Source organism: Psammomys obesus, unplaced genomic scaffold, assembly GCF_907164565.1.
Source record: "Psammomys obesus unplaced genomic scaffold, mPsaObe1.curated_primary_1811, whole genome shotgun sequence".
NCBI classification, from domain to species: domain Eukaryota; kingdom Metazoa; phylum Chordata; class Mammalia; order Rodentia; family Muridae; genus Psammomys; species Psammomys obesus.
This window is the reverse complement of record NW_026593931.1, coordinates 1,059,569-1,073,723: the sequence shown is the minus strand read 5'-3', so window position 1 is coordinate 1,073,723 and position 14,155 is coordinate 1,059,569.

Genomic DNA, 14,155 nt, shown 5'->3' with positions numbered 1-14,155 from the left:
GGTATGGATCTGTACAGTATGTCACTGCAGGATAACTACAGGGAATGTAGGCACCTGTGACATGATTCACATCTATAAACAGAAAACGTTCATCAACAAGCTAGATATGGCGGTAACAGCATACACCTCTAATCCTGGCACTCAAGAGGCTGAGAACAGAAGAATGAAAGGTCCAAGATCAACCTAGACTACACAGTGACTTTGAGGCCAGCCTTTCACTACATAGTGTGAGCCTGTCGCAAAGGGAAAAAAATACAAAAGGAAGAAAAAGCAGAGTAAAAATACTAGGCAAAAGTCATTTTTGAGTTCCATTATAAGTTTATGGAACCCCCACGGTGTATAGCCAGACAATGACCAAAATATCATGGTGTGGCTCATGACAGCAGTTCATGAGTTCTGAGTGTGACAGAAAATTTGGGGCTTGGAGTGGCTGGGTAGGTTCCCTCCTGCATCCATGTCAGCTGTGGGTCTCACAGGCATAGTACTGATCTTGACAGAAATTCTTGCATTGCTTGGGGTCAGCTCACCATGACAGGGATTAGAATGGCTTCCCCAAAGAGGCCATCCTCTCTTCCACTAAGACTAACCCTCCAGCAGGCTAGCCCAACAGCTTTCTATCTCAGGCCAAGGAACCCACAGTTTGCAGAGTCCCCGAATGGCCACCTAGAGAAGCACACAGGAAGAAACTTACGACTACCATGGAATTGGTACGGTCCACTAGGCTCCACCACAATGGCCTGTCTTTTTCTAGCCTTTGGTAAGCTCACCTCCACCCTGCCCCAGGCCTCCACTGTTCCTCCAACCTTCAGGCTACTCCATCCTAACCTGACTTAAAAACCAACAATGTCTTTGTCCTGGCTTCCCATGCCCTCATCCACTGTCTTCTGTTCCTTTGTGGCAGTTACCACTAGCTGAAATAATAGCTCCTATATCTTATGTGCTGTAAAGAATAATCACCAAAAACATAGAGCCCAGAGGTGGTGGCACACACAGCATTTGGGAGTTAGAGGCAGGAGGATTAGGAATTTAAGGTTATCCTTGACTACACTGTGACTTCAAAACCAGCCTGAGAGACATGAGCCCTTGTCTATAAATAAATAAATAAACAAACAAATAAATGAGTAAATAAATAAATATGTAAATAAATAAATGAATAAATAAATAAAGTGAGAGCATAGGCCATGGAGTTGAATTTCCTGGCTTCAAAGCTGGCTGTATATTTTGGAGCAGCCCACTTAACCTCTCTATATGCCCATCTTTCTCAGGGAGAAGCTGCAACAGGATGACAGTGACCCAAGGAACTAACCCATTCAGGCCCCAGTGAGGCGAGAAGGGGAGGCTTATGGGGCAGGGATCTGGGAGGATGCTGCTTGGTCTTCAGTGCCCAGCACATGGTTAGGATACTAAGCATCTGGTGACTAAGGACGAATGCCTGGTGGAACCCAGAGGGCTCAGGAGGGCACCAGAGGTGAGGACCTGGAAGACAAGAGGATGGCTTGAGGGCTGCAGCACACTGGAGCTCGCTGGTGCCTATGGATACAGACACCGACAGGCAGCACTGGTTACCACAGCAACGCTCCTGGACCCGGAAGAATTAACTGAAGACAACAGGAGAGCTCAGTAGCCACCCCAGCTCAGCGCCCGGACAGCAAAAAAAGAATGCAACCAGCGCATGCGCACATACGGTCACACAAAGATGCTGACTGAGCCGGAGATCCAGCAGGCCCCCACAGCCAAGGGAGAGGACGGACACTCCAGAGCTATGTGGCTCCAGGCAGACCTTCACAAGCAGCTATAAGACACACACACTGACCATCTCAGCCACACTTGGGTGCCTGCCAAGGTAGCAGAGGCTCAGAATCTCAGTATTCGAGAAGCCGGCGATAAGAAGATGATAAGCTCCTCTCTCTGAAAGCAGAGGGGACAGTGCCATATTCATAAAGGTACCAGATGCACACACCCAGGGACAGGCCACAGACAGGACATGGAGAACGCTGCAACCTTTCCTTGGGAGCCATGCCTTGGACTTTTCTCTCCCACTGTGGTCTCTGGTACCCGCTTAAGGGCAGGTCTTCAATGTTTATTTGTGTATACATGGTTAAGTGAGGGTCCTCATGTGAGGTTGGAGAGAGCCAGTGCTACCTGCCTCAGGAGGCCACACCCAGGCAGGAAACCACCTGGGTCTGAAGGGCCAACAGTGCTTCCTAAGCTTGGTGTCTGTGTGCCCCAGAGCGCCTGTTCACTGCCCGACTCTGGCCTCCAATCACAGGTCTTCCCTTTCTTGGTCTGGAAAGGTTGGTGTGTGAGTCAGCTCTCCACTACTGTGACAGAACAGCCAAGATAACGACTTGAAAGGAAGAAGTTGCCACTGGGTTTGGCCTCTCTGCTTTGGGCCTATGGTGAGGTAATGCATCACCATGGGAACATGAGCTAGAGCACAAGGTGGACCAAAACTGCCCACTGCACTGACATCTATTTACATGAAGAGATTTCATGGTTTTCAGACTCTCCCCAATGACCAGAGGCTCTCAGGGGATGTGGCCCGGCTTAGCACCTCTGGGACCTTGCTTAGGTTACCTGAGCTTCTTGATTCAAGTTGACTCAATGCTCATCCTACCCTCCACCCTTCCAGGCAGACACCCTCCAGCATCACTACTTGAAATGCCAGCTCACTGACCACCACTACTTAATACCCCAATTCCTGCCCAGTTCCATCTGTCTTCCTGGCCCCTTACCAAGCTGATTGGCAGATTGTATGTGCTTGTTGACTAGCCTTTAGAGGTGGGGAAGCTGATCAAAGCCAAACACCCAGACGGGATCCCAGAAGAGAGAGCAGAGACCATGTGTCACCTTCCCAACCCTTCCTAGAAGAAATTCCAAAGTGGTTAACTCTGCTCCGTCCTGGCACTTCTGAGATACACCTCACTTCTTCCCAGAGCCCTGCTGGCTGCTCACAAGCAGGAGAAAAGACATAGGTTGTACATAACAGTGTGGTTGGGCTTCCGAACAGAGCCATTTCCTATAGGACTGCACACCCTTTAACTGTGCAGCTGGGAGATGGTTCAGCAGGAGTTTCTCCCACAAGGAATGCTGGGTAGGAGCCCAGATGAGAAGAAGCAAGTGCCAACCTCTTTCTAACAGCCATCTTGGGAGAGAGCTGTCAGGTGGCAGAAGCCTGGATCTGCAGGGCTCTGGGGGTCCTTCACTCTGCCCCACAATGAGTGCTGAAAGGCAAGGAGCCAATGGTACCAAGCCACCATGGACCAAGCTTTAGCTACCCAAGCAACTGAGATGACCAACGAAAACAGAGACACAGACATCTCATTAACTAGAAGGAAGGAGGGAGCAGAGGCAGCTAATGCTGAACCAGAAACTCAGGGAAGGAAGGAACTGAGGGCAGGTTACACCAGCTTCCCTTCCCTATGCTGGGGGGAGGGGGGTAGCAGGCATCTTTTATACTTGTTAATGGCAAGTTCTTCCTAGTTTAAAAATGCACAGAAGTGTCTAAAATAAGAGATGAAAATACAGACAGTTCCTCTGAGACTCTTATGCCCAGAGATGGCCACTGTTGCCAAACTTGACTATGGGAATAGAACCCTATCCATGTGGCAGATGACATGAATGTGCCCAGTCTCTGTTCTGCTCTCCTTGGCTAGCACAAGTCATTGCACCTCGCTGTTGTCCTGTCACACAGTGGCCTATGCTGTGAAGATAACCTTTGGTTTTAGTGGCTTCTAAGTGTCTGCTGGCAAGAGTCACCTGTCTGTCTACCGTCAAAGCAACAGCATTGTTTTTCTGTGCAAGCATGCAGTTTGGCACAGTGCTATGATTGGGTCTCAGAAGTGGGGATTCGGGGTCAAGTGATGCTAGACCTTTTTGTTAATCCCCCCATTAACACTCTGCCTAATGGGGGGGGGGGCATAACGCTGCAGGGTCCTTCAAGAGTAGGCTAGTCTGTTCTAGAGGTTGCAGATGCCATCCATCAGGGTACCACAGAGAGGTTCTTTTTTCCAGTTCTGGACTGCCCCTGTGGCCTTTTCGCCCGTCCCCACTAGCAGATCTTGCTTTCATACAGGCCTTCCTGCAGCTGAGCCCAGCTGCATGAGTTGCCCTCACAGCTAATAACTGAAGTCTCCAAATAATCAGGAAGCAGATGAATGGGCCCATCCTGCCCAGGGATTCCAATAAGATGCTTACAAGAAACACAACTTTTGAGAATCAGGGCCACTGTTCGTTAACAGAAATCCGAGGCTGAGGTGCTAACTTGTGCAAGCTAGCAGGAAGGCAGAGGAGCATGGAGAGGTCAAAAGATGAAGGGCAACTGGAACCAGCTGTAGGGGACTGTTCCAGCCAGGACACCGCAGCACCACCACACTGAGGCGTCAAGGTGACAAGTCTAGAGCTGAAGGCCGCAGAGGAATGAGAGCACAGGTGGAGGGCACTGGGTACCACTGGTTCCTTCTGAGACCTGTGATGGGAATAAGAGCATGAGAGGAAGGTTTTGTTACCAATTACCTGGTTCTAGTCCTCACATCTGTGCTCGGAGATGTTCATCAGGGAAGCTGCCAGTTTACTCTGCTTTAGGATCAGGCTGTTCCCTTGAGGAAAATGGAGCAGGGCAAGCATGTTCTGTGCCTCCATTTTTACAGTGGTACATGGGGCTGGCACAGAGGTCTTGAGTGTGTGTGATTCAAGAAACATCGCTGCAAAGATTCTCAGAAGGGGCCTGGCATGCTGGTGGAATTGGTGGCTCTGCCCTTGACTTCAGCATTGGTGAGTCTAAGAGCAGATCTTGGGACTGAGATGTCCCAGACACTTCTTCAGGTCAGGATCCAGAGCCACCCAGGGCTCCAGGGCTCCAGGCCACCAGGTGGCTAACCCTCCACAGCAGGCAGCAGCCAGAAAGCAAAGCAAACACACCAAGGGCAGGAAGCTCCCGGGCCGCAGGAAAGCAAACACGCTGCTTCCTCCTGCGGCATGCTGCTGTCGCCAACCTTTCCCAGGGCTCATCCTTGGAAGGCCTCCTCAGGCGCCTGGCCTGTGTTTAGACAGCTTGTTGGAGAGTGTGGGCGGAGAAAGGAGAGAGGTAGATCCAGGCCCAGGCCTGCTGAGACCTCATCGTGTGTCCTAGCCTCCCAGCTGCTCCTCGGGGCACTGCTGGGAATCACTCCACTACCCCCATCTGTGGCCGGTGCCCCGCACTGGGCCACAGGCCTTGCTGTCTGTGTGTGGCGTCAGGAAAGGGCCATGGAGATAAAAATCAGTCATAGCCAGTGTTGGCAAAGTGCTCCCAGGAGGTCCAGCACAATTCTCCATGCCATCTGCATATTGCCCAAGACTAGCAGTTCCCGCATGGGTACCTTGCTGACCCTGGAAGGTTGAGTGTTTTCTTTTAGTGCTGGAGATGAAGCCTAGGACCACAAACAGGTTAGGCCCCTAAACAACACTCCAGCTAGATTAGCCCCAATTTTCAGATAAGTAAAAGAGAAATGAGGCCACTTGCCCAAAGCTAGAAAAAGAAGTTTCTATCCAGTGCCCAAACCAGTGATTTTAGCATCTTTGTTAATGTATGAGTTTCCTCTTGATGCTGAAACAAAATCACCAACTCAGTGGCCTGGCACAGCGCATACCTGCTTGCCTTGCAGTCAGAAGTCTCTAATCAGACTCCCTCATGCTGAAGTGTGGGTGAGGGCAAGGCTGGCTTTTTCCAGAACCTCTGAGAGGAGAACCCCTTTCCTGCCCTGTTCGACTCCCAGAGGCCACTTGCACCCCTAAGCTGGTAGTCCTTCCCTCCTGCTGCAGATCACATTACTCCAACCTCTGACTCTGGCCTCTTAGGTCCCTCAGCAAGAACCCTCGTGATGAGCTGATTCACAGGAACAATGCAAGACAGCTGGCTTGTTTTCTTCTGTGATTTTATGTGTCTATGCGTTCTAGGAACTGCAAATGAGAGAAAGCATGCTGTTTGTTTTCCCGAGACTGGCTTAGTTCACACACTGTGGCTAGCCCCATTGGCATCTGTGTTCTTGCAAATGACATGATTCCACTCTTCTCTAGGCTAAAATGCGAGCATACACAAAGCATAGGCTCCCATTTTTCTCTCTCTGTCCATATGATACCAGTCTGCATACCCTGCCTACTGTGACCAAGGCTGCAATGAACATGACTGCACAGTGCCTCTGAGGTCCTGACTCAAAGTCCTTTGGGTGAATACGCATGACACACCTGTGACATAGGGTATAACCATACTGACATATACTGCTGGGCTGGTTGAGCAGTAAATAGGCCTACCTTTTGCCTTATCTTTATTAGCATTTGTTGTTTTCTTCATAACTGCCACTGTTGTATGTTCCCTATTCACATAGCTGAAGACCCTTTTGCCACTTAAAACAGCATGATCACATGTGGCAGTGGTCAGGACATGGCCATCCTAGGCAGGCTGCTAACCCAGAGTGTGAGTACATGGCCAGCAGTCAGGACATGGACACGCTGGCCAGGCGTTAACCCAGCATGAGAGCACACGCCCACCCACTGAACATCCTATCCTGGTTCACCACTCTTGGCCCACCCTGCAGATTTCCAGGTGAAGAGATGGGTTTGTTCTCCTCACTAAGCCCTCGGAGACCCAGGATTGCTGTGCTGTGCTATGCCTCCTGGCTGTCTTGAGCTAAGGGAAAAGCCGCATATCCCTCCAGCATTGACCCTCCGCCACACCTCACACAGGTGCTTGCAAAGAGGCAGAGTGTGGCTGTCACATCCGTGAACCATGCAGCCAGGGCACAGTGCAGGTGTTCCACAGCTAGTTCCCACCAGGCTCTCGGGAGCTAGCTGAGGTGACACCTCTCAGAGCTGCTGTTACGGTTTGAAGGAAGGTCGAATGAGACTTTCTCAAGGTTCATGTGCTTGGTCCTCCCTGTGGTGAGTAGAGGAATGCAATGTTGAGGGAAGTGGTTAGATCACTGGAGGAAGATTAGGTCTGTGGGGGAGGGGGTAGTTAGATCTCTAGGGAGAGGTGGGAAAGTCACTGGTAGGGGAGGGAAGAGGCCACTGAAGGGAAGTAAGGAGGTCACTGGGGCATTGCCCTTGGAAGGGCTTAAGGTAGTTTTCCTGGAACTTTAGTTAGTTATTACCAAAAGGTGCATCTGGCCTCAAATCTCTTTGGCCTTCTCTATATGATCTTCCACCATTATGATGTTATCTGCCTGAGGCTTGGAGCAGAGGCTCAGCTGACAGAGACCTCTGGTCTTGACTGTCTAGCCTCTAAAATTATAAGACAAGGGCTGGAAAGATGGCTCAGCCGTTAAAGGCTAGGCTCACAACCATAAATATAAAATTATAAGACAATTAGACTATTTTCTTTCTCCTTCCCCCCCCCCCCCAGTTAAGGATATTATTGCTGTGCAGAAGCACCAGGACCTTGGGGAGGAAAGGGTTTATTTGATTGACACTTCCTAATCACTGTTCATCATTGATGTACGTTAAGACAGGAATTCAAACAGGGCAGCAACCTAGAGGCCATGGAGGGGTTCTTCTTACTGGCTTGCTTCCCATGACTTGTTCCACCTACTGTCTTACAGAACTTAGGACCACCAGCCCAGAGATGGCACCACCAACAATAGGCTTGACCTTCCTCCATTCATCACTAACTAAGAACGTGCCATACAGCCAGATCTTAGGTAGGCATTTTCTCAACTGAGGTTCCTTCCTTTCAGATAACTCTAGTTTGTGTCAAGTTGACATAAAATTGGCCAGAACATATATGTCTGTTTTTTTTGTTTATGTTTTTTTTTTTCATGTAGTCCAAGCTGGCTCAGACTTGCTCTGTAGCTAAGGATGACTCTGAACTTCTGATCTTCCTGCCTCCACCTCCACCTCCTGGATCCTTGAAATTCGTTCATGCACCACTTGGTTTCAGCCTCTTTTGTAATTTCCAGCCTTACATATTTTGTTACAGCAACACAAAACAGGCCAACACAACTGTCTGGTGTGATAGCCAGAGGTGCATGTGGTTGCTGAACACTTGAAAGGTGGCTTGTCATGTGAAAGACTTGAATGATAAAGACTTCAGGTCTTTGAGGAAAGAAATTAAAGAAGATACCAAAAGATGGGAAGATGGGATCAAGAGGATTAACATAGTAAAAATGGCCATCCTACCAACAGCAATCTACAGATTCAGTGCAATCCCCATCAAAATTCCAAAACAATTCTTCACAGACATTGAAAAGACAATTCTCAAGTTCATATAATTACTCCAAAAGCCCAGGATAGCTAAAACAGTCATGAACAATAAAAGAACTGCTTGAAGTCTTACCATTTCCAATTAAAAGTTTTACTACAGATCTATAGCATTAAAAATTGTGTGGTACTGGCATAAAAACAAACATGTTGATCAATGAAATCAAATAGAAGACCCAGACATAAATCCACACAAATATGGACACTTGATTTTTGATAAAGAAGCCAGGAATACATAGTGGAAGAAAAGACAACTTCAACAAATGGTGCTAGTCAAACTGGGTGTCTGCATCTAGAGAAATGCAAATAAAGCCATAGTTATCACCCTGCCAAAACTCAAGTTCAGGTGAATCAAAGATATCAACATAAAACCAATTGTGCTGAACCTGACAGAAGAAAAAAAATAAGGAATAGCTTTGTACCCATTGGCAAAAGAGACAACTTCCTGAACAGAACACCAGTACTGTAGGCTCTAAGACTGACAATTAATAGATGAGACCTCATGAAACTGAAAAGCTTCTGTAAGACAAAGGACACTATCACTTGAACAAAGTGGCAGATGACAGAATGGGAAAGATTTTTACCAAGTCAATATTTAATAAAGGACTAATATCCAAAATACATAAAGGACTCAGAAACTAGACACCAAAAAAATTCAATTTTAAAAAGGGGTACAGATGTAAACAGAGAATTCTCAAAAGAGGAAATGCAAATGGCTGAGAAATACATAAAGAAATGTTCAACATCCTTATTTATCAGGCAAATGCAAATCAAAACTACTTTGAGATTCCATCTTACACCTGTCAGAATGGCTAAGAGCAATAACACAAGTGACAGCTTATGCTTGTGAGGATGTGGAGCAAGGGAAACACTCTTCCACTTCTGGTAGGAGTGCAAACTTGTATAGCCACTATGAAAATCAATATGGCACTTCTGCAGAAAGCTTGGAATAGATCTACCTCAAGATCCAGGTATTCCACTTGGGTATATACACAAAGAAGGCTTCATCCTACCACAAGGACACTTGTTCAAGCATGTTCATTGCTGCTCTCTTCATAACTTTATTCCAGAAACTAGAAACAACATAGATGCTCCTCAACAGAAGAATTTTTAAAATGTGGTATGTTTACACAATGTAGTATTACTTAGCTGTTTTAAAAAAAAAGTGACGTTATCAAATTTGCAGGCAAATGAATGGAATTAGAAAAAAATCATCCTGAGTGAGTTAACCCAGACCCAGCAAGATAAATATGGGTATGCATTCACTTATATGTGGATATTAGTCACTAAATAAATGAGAACCAAGCCTATAATCTGTATTCTCAGAGAGGTTAAAATAGAGAAAGGGACTAGGTGGGACACATGAATCTCCCTGGGAGAGGGAAATAGAATAGATTTTATGGATGGTTTGAGGGGCAGATGAGGACAGCAATGAGAGGATCAGGTGAGGAGGGGGAGGGAAGATGGGATTGAGGGAGGGAATGTGGGAAGAGACAGTTGAAATCGAGAAGCATCTGAGGGATGATATAGAAACCAGTGCAGTGGTAACTTCATAAAATATACGAAGGTGATTCTAATGAGGTCTCCTAATGATGGAGAATACAGAATCCCGGCTGCATCTCTTGTCACTAAACAAGGCTTCTAGTAGCAGGACTGGGTTGCATTCAGTTGAGTTGTTGGCCGAAGGGGTCCCACGGAAATCCCAAAACAACCCAGGGCGTTTCTAAGACTGTGGGTTGCTCTCTGCAAACTGACAGTGGGGACCTGTTGCTAAGGACAACTCCCATACAACCCACTGAACACGGAGACGTTGAACTGGTACCTACATGGAGCCTTCACTTCTACATTCCAATGTCTTTGGTGCAAGAAGATACTCTGCAGGCTACTAAAAGAGAAACATAAACAGCAACCCAGCCACAGTCCGTCCTCCTACAATCTGTCCTCCCTACAAGATACGCTAGAGCAACAGTGACACAGAATTTGTGGGAGTAGCTGATCTATAGATGATTTCACCTAAGACCCATAGATAGAGAGATAGATAGATAGAGAGAGAGATAGATAGAGAGAGAGAGAGAGAGAGAGAGAGAGATAGATAGATAGATAGATAGATAGATAGATATAGATTACATAACATATATAATATATGATTACATATATCTATATATGTAGAGGGAAAGAAAGAGAGACTCCTAATGATATTCTGCTATACTCACAGATCAGTGTCATCACCAGAGAAACTTCCTCCTGCCGCAGACAGAATTATATGGAGAGAGAATCGTTGAAACACACACCTCTAAATGGGATGTCTCCATCAAATCCCTCCCCTCAGAGTTCAGGGAACTCCATGGAAGAGGAGGCAGAATGTAAGAGACCAAGGAGATGGGAGACATCAGAACAAGAACCTCTGAATCAACTAAGGAAGGCACCTGTGAACTCACAGAAAACTAAGCAGCAAGCAAAGTGCCTGCGTAGCGCTGTGCCAGGTCCTCTGCACATGCTGCAGCTTTCAGAGTGGTATTTTAATGAGACGAGTTGTCAACTAGTGGGCCTCTGATTCTTGGACTTCTTCTGTCGGGTTGCCCTGTCCAGCCTCTGTGTGATGGCTTTTGCTTTATCTTACTATATTTCCTTTTGTCATGCTTGGTTGTTATCTCTTAGAAGCTTGTTCTTTTCTAATGAGAGACAGAAAGGGAATGTATCCAGAGGTGTGGAGAAATAGGAAGGAACTTGGAAGAGTAGATGGAGGGAAAACTGTAATTAGGATACATTATATGAAAAAAAATAATCTATTTTCCATAAAAGAAAAAAAATGAAGAAATAAAAAATGGAGAAGTGGCTTGTACAACTGAGAGAGTGTCTTTAACTTCTTTTTCAAAAAATAAAATTAAATAAAACACAATCAGTCTCCAGGATCTCACAGGTGTAGATGTAGACCCTGTCTCAGCAAGGTGGTGGGTTTGAATGAAATGACACACATAGGCTCATAGGGAGAGGCATTCTTTGGAAGGACTGGATAGATGGCCTTGTGGGAGTAGGTGTTGTTATAAGAAGTGTCACTGGAGGTGAGCCCTGAGATTTCTGCTCAAGCCAGGCCTACCGTCAGTTTCTCTTCCTGCTGCTGCCAGTTCAGATGTAGAACTCTCAGCCTCTTCTCCAGCATCACGTTTGCCTGCATGCCACCATGCTTCCTGACATGATGAGTGATGATGACGGACTAAACCTCTGAACCCATGTGCAAGCCAGTAAGCAGCATTCCTCCATGCCTCTGATTCAATTTCTGCCTCAGGGCTCCTACCCTGCTTGAGTTCCTGTCCTGACTTCCTTCAATGGTGAACAGAAATATGAAAGCATAAGCCAAATAAACCCTTTCCTTTCCAACTTGCTTTGGTCATGGTTTTTCACCACAGCAACAGAAATTCTAACTAAGACAAGCAATCAGCCCAGAATTATCTCTCAAGCTTCTTAGATCCTCACCTGAAATAGGAAATTGTTGGTCTCTCCCATCTGTCTCTTCTGTTAGCTGTATCTATATTGGTCTCAACTCCAAGTCTCAAAGCTCTGTCTCATTCTGTCTCATTAACCAGCTCTGCCAGGCCTGCCACTACCACTATCAGCATTTATGGGGCCACCATGTGTGTGTGTGTTGGGGCGGGAGGTGCTGTGTTGCCATCATCCTGCAGACGAGGAAGAGCATTAGCAAGGGAAAACTTCTCCAGGCATGAGCTAATAAAGCCTCTTCAGTGTGGCTACAGAGATATTTCTAGACTAAGACAGCCCAGCATTCAGAGACAAAAGGCAACACTCAAGATCACTTGGCATAACAGTGGCATTCCCATGCCCGCAATCACTATGTCACCTAACTCCTGGACAGACACTAGTGCCCGAGAGTGGCCCGGGGTCTGAGCAACTACACATGGGCAAATGGCTACTTTGGCAGAAGCTGGTCAGCCAGCGAACAAAGGGCTTTCACGGCATGTAATCCAGGCTGAGAGAAGAAAAATGGTCAGGTGCTCAAAGAGGCAGGTTCACATGGAGGGAAAAGGCGAGCTGCGCAGGACTGGCTGGCACAGGGGCCCAGGTTCCGGCCCACATTCCCAGAGCAGCAGACGGTCCCTGGCAATGGCTGAAGGCCCCATTTGTGTGATATGTCAGCAGGGAGGGTAGGCCTTTTAAGGGGTGAGATCGTGAGGCCTGATAGCATGCCAGAGGGCCTCTCCCTGGGGGAGCCCAGCCCTTGTGAGGACTGTCAGCCATTGTTAACTGTGTCCCTATGCGAAGGAAAACGGGGCACTGGCAGTCACTGATACCTGTGCGATCTGGCCACCAGGACTCGACCACACCGCCACAGCTCCAGTTACAGGCCGGATGGGCAAGGGGGCCGGCAGCCCTCTAGCATACCCACAGCAGTCAAAAGGCAGTGGAGAGGTGAGCGGTGTGAGGCCACAGGGGTGGTGGCAAATCACAGGGTCCTGTGCGTGAAGGCACACACTGCCAAGGGTTGCCTGTGCCTGGCTGCTGAAAAGAAGGTGATGAGAAGACTGTGGGGAGGATGAGGCTGTGAGAAAGCAGGGGATGGAGGGACTTCCCGCCTTGTGTTGGCAACCAGTGCTCTGGAGTTGCCTGTACCGTCCACGGGGCCACACAGCCTCACAAGGTCTTGGTAAGGGCAGCAGGGTGGGTGTCTGTGAAGCGCTGCGTACTTGCTTGACATTTACTACCTACTAGTACTTGTTGTTCATGTGTTCAGCAGTGCTAAGGGACTTAGTCCCCACAGCAACCCCTGTGATGGGTATTATATTTATATACAATTGGGCCACAAAGAGGCAAAACCATTTCCCAAGGTTGTAGAGCTTAGATAGGGCAGATCAGGATCTGTTTGAGCTGAGACTGGAACCCAGTCATCTAGCTTCAGAATTCCTACCTCTGGGAACCACTGAAACACTGGCAGAACCCAAAGTCAGCCTCAGCAGAACGAGGCCAGGCTCAGGCGCTGGGCGGGCAGGAGACGAGCTAATGAAGGCTGAAGTAAGAAGCACACAGAGGTGTGACAGCAGTGAGCCCACAGGACTGAGAAACAGTGGCACACAGCCATTGCCACCCTGGGCAACAGGGATGGAGGAAAAAGGTGGTCACAGAGCTTAGCTCTGGAGCCAGGAGAAGGGACTCCAGATGGAAGAGGGATGTGGAGAGGGAGTCAGGCTCCCTTCCCTGCTGGCTCTACCCAGTGTGTGTGAGGGGCAGCCTCCTGGATGCCAAGCAAGGTAGAGAGGGCAAGGTAGGAATGAGGGGCTGTGAAAATCAGCTGTTCCAGGGCACAGCTCTGGGAAGCCGTTTACGCCAGGTCTGCGTCAGTGCGGCTCCTCAATGGAGCGGGCTGTGGCCTTGCTGCTCCCGCCCAGGTACATTTGACTTCTGAAATGTTGGGCCAATGGTGCTAAAAGGCAAGGGTGTAGCACACAGGGAACTGGGTACCCTGGGGGACCTGGTTGCCACTATGCAATCACAGAAAAATAGCAAGGGGGACCTGCTTCTTAGAGCCAGCAAGGGATGAAGCAAAGTTGGAGTTTTGAGGTCATGTGGCTGAGCGGGAAAGGCTTGGGTGTCACACCAAGGGATACATCTGACATTCTGAATATTTGGTTAGTCACTGGCCATCATTACCAATCTGAGGGCTGCCAGGTGCTGTGAAGTGAGGGGATGATTGGGGCGGGGAGAACAAACGAATGAACTAATGAATGAAGAGAGGATGTGTGAGGAAGAAATGAATGAATGAAAGGGATAGAGGAGGTAATGAATGAGTGAAGAACAAACAGAGGAAAGAAGACAGGGAAGACAAAGGAGAAGAGGGAGCCTGAAGAGCCCTGGACTTAAATGATGCAGCTGCATCCTACTGCTGCTTAAGATGCTAGGCCTGCCGTCG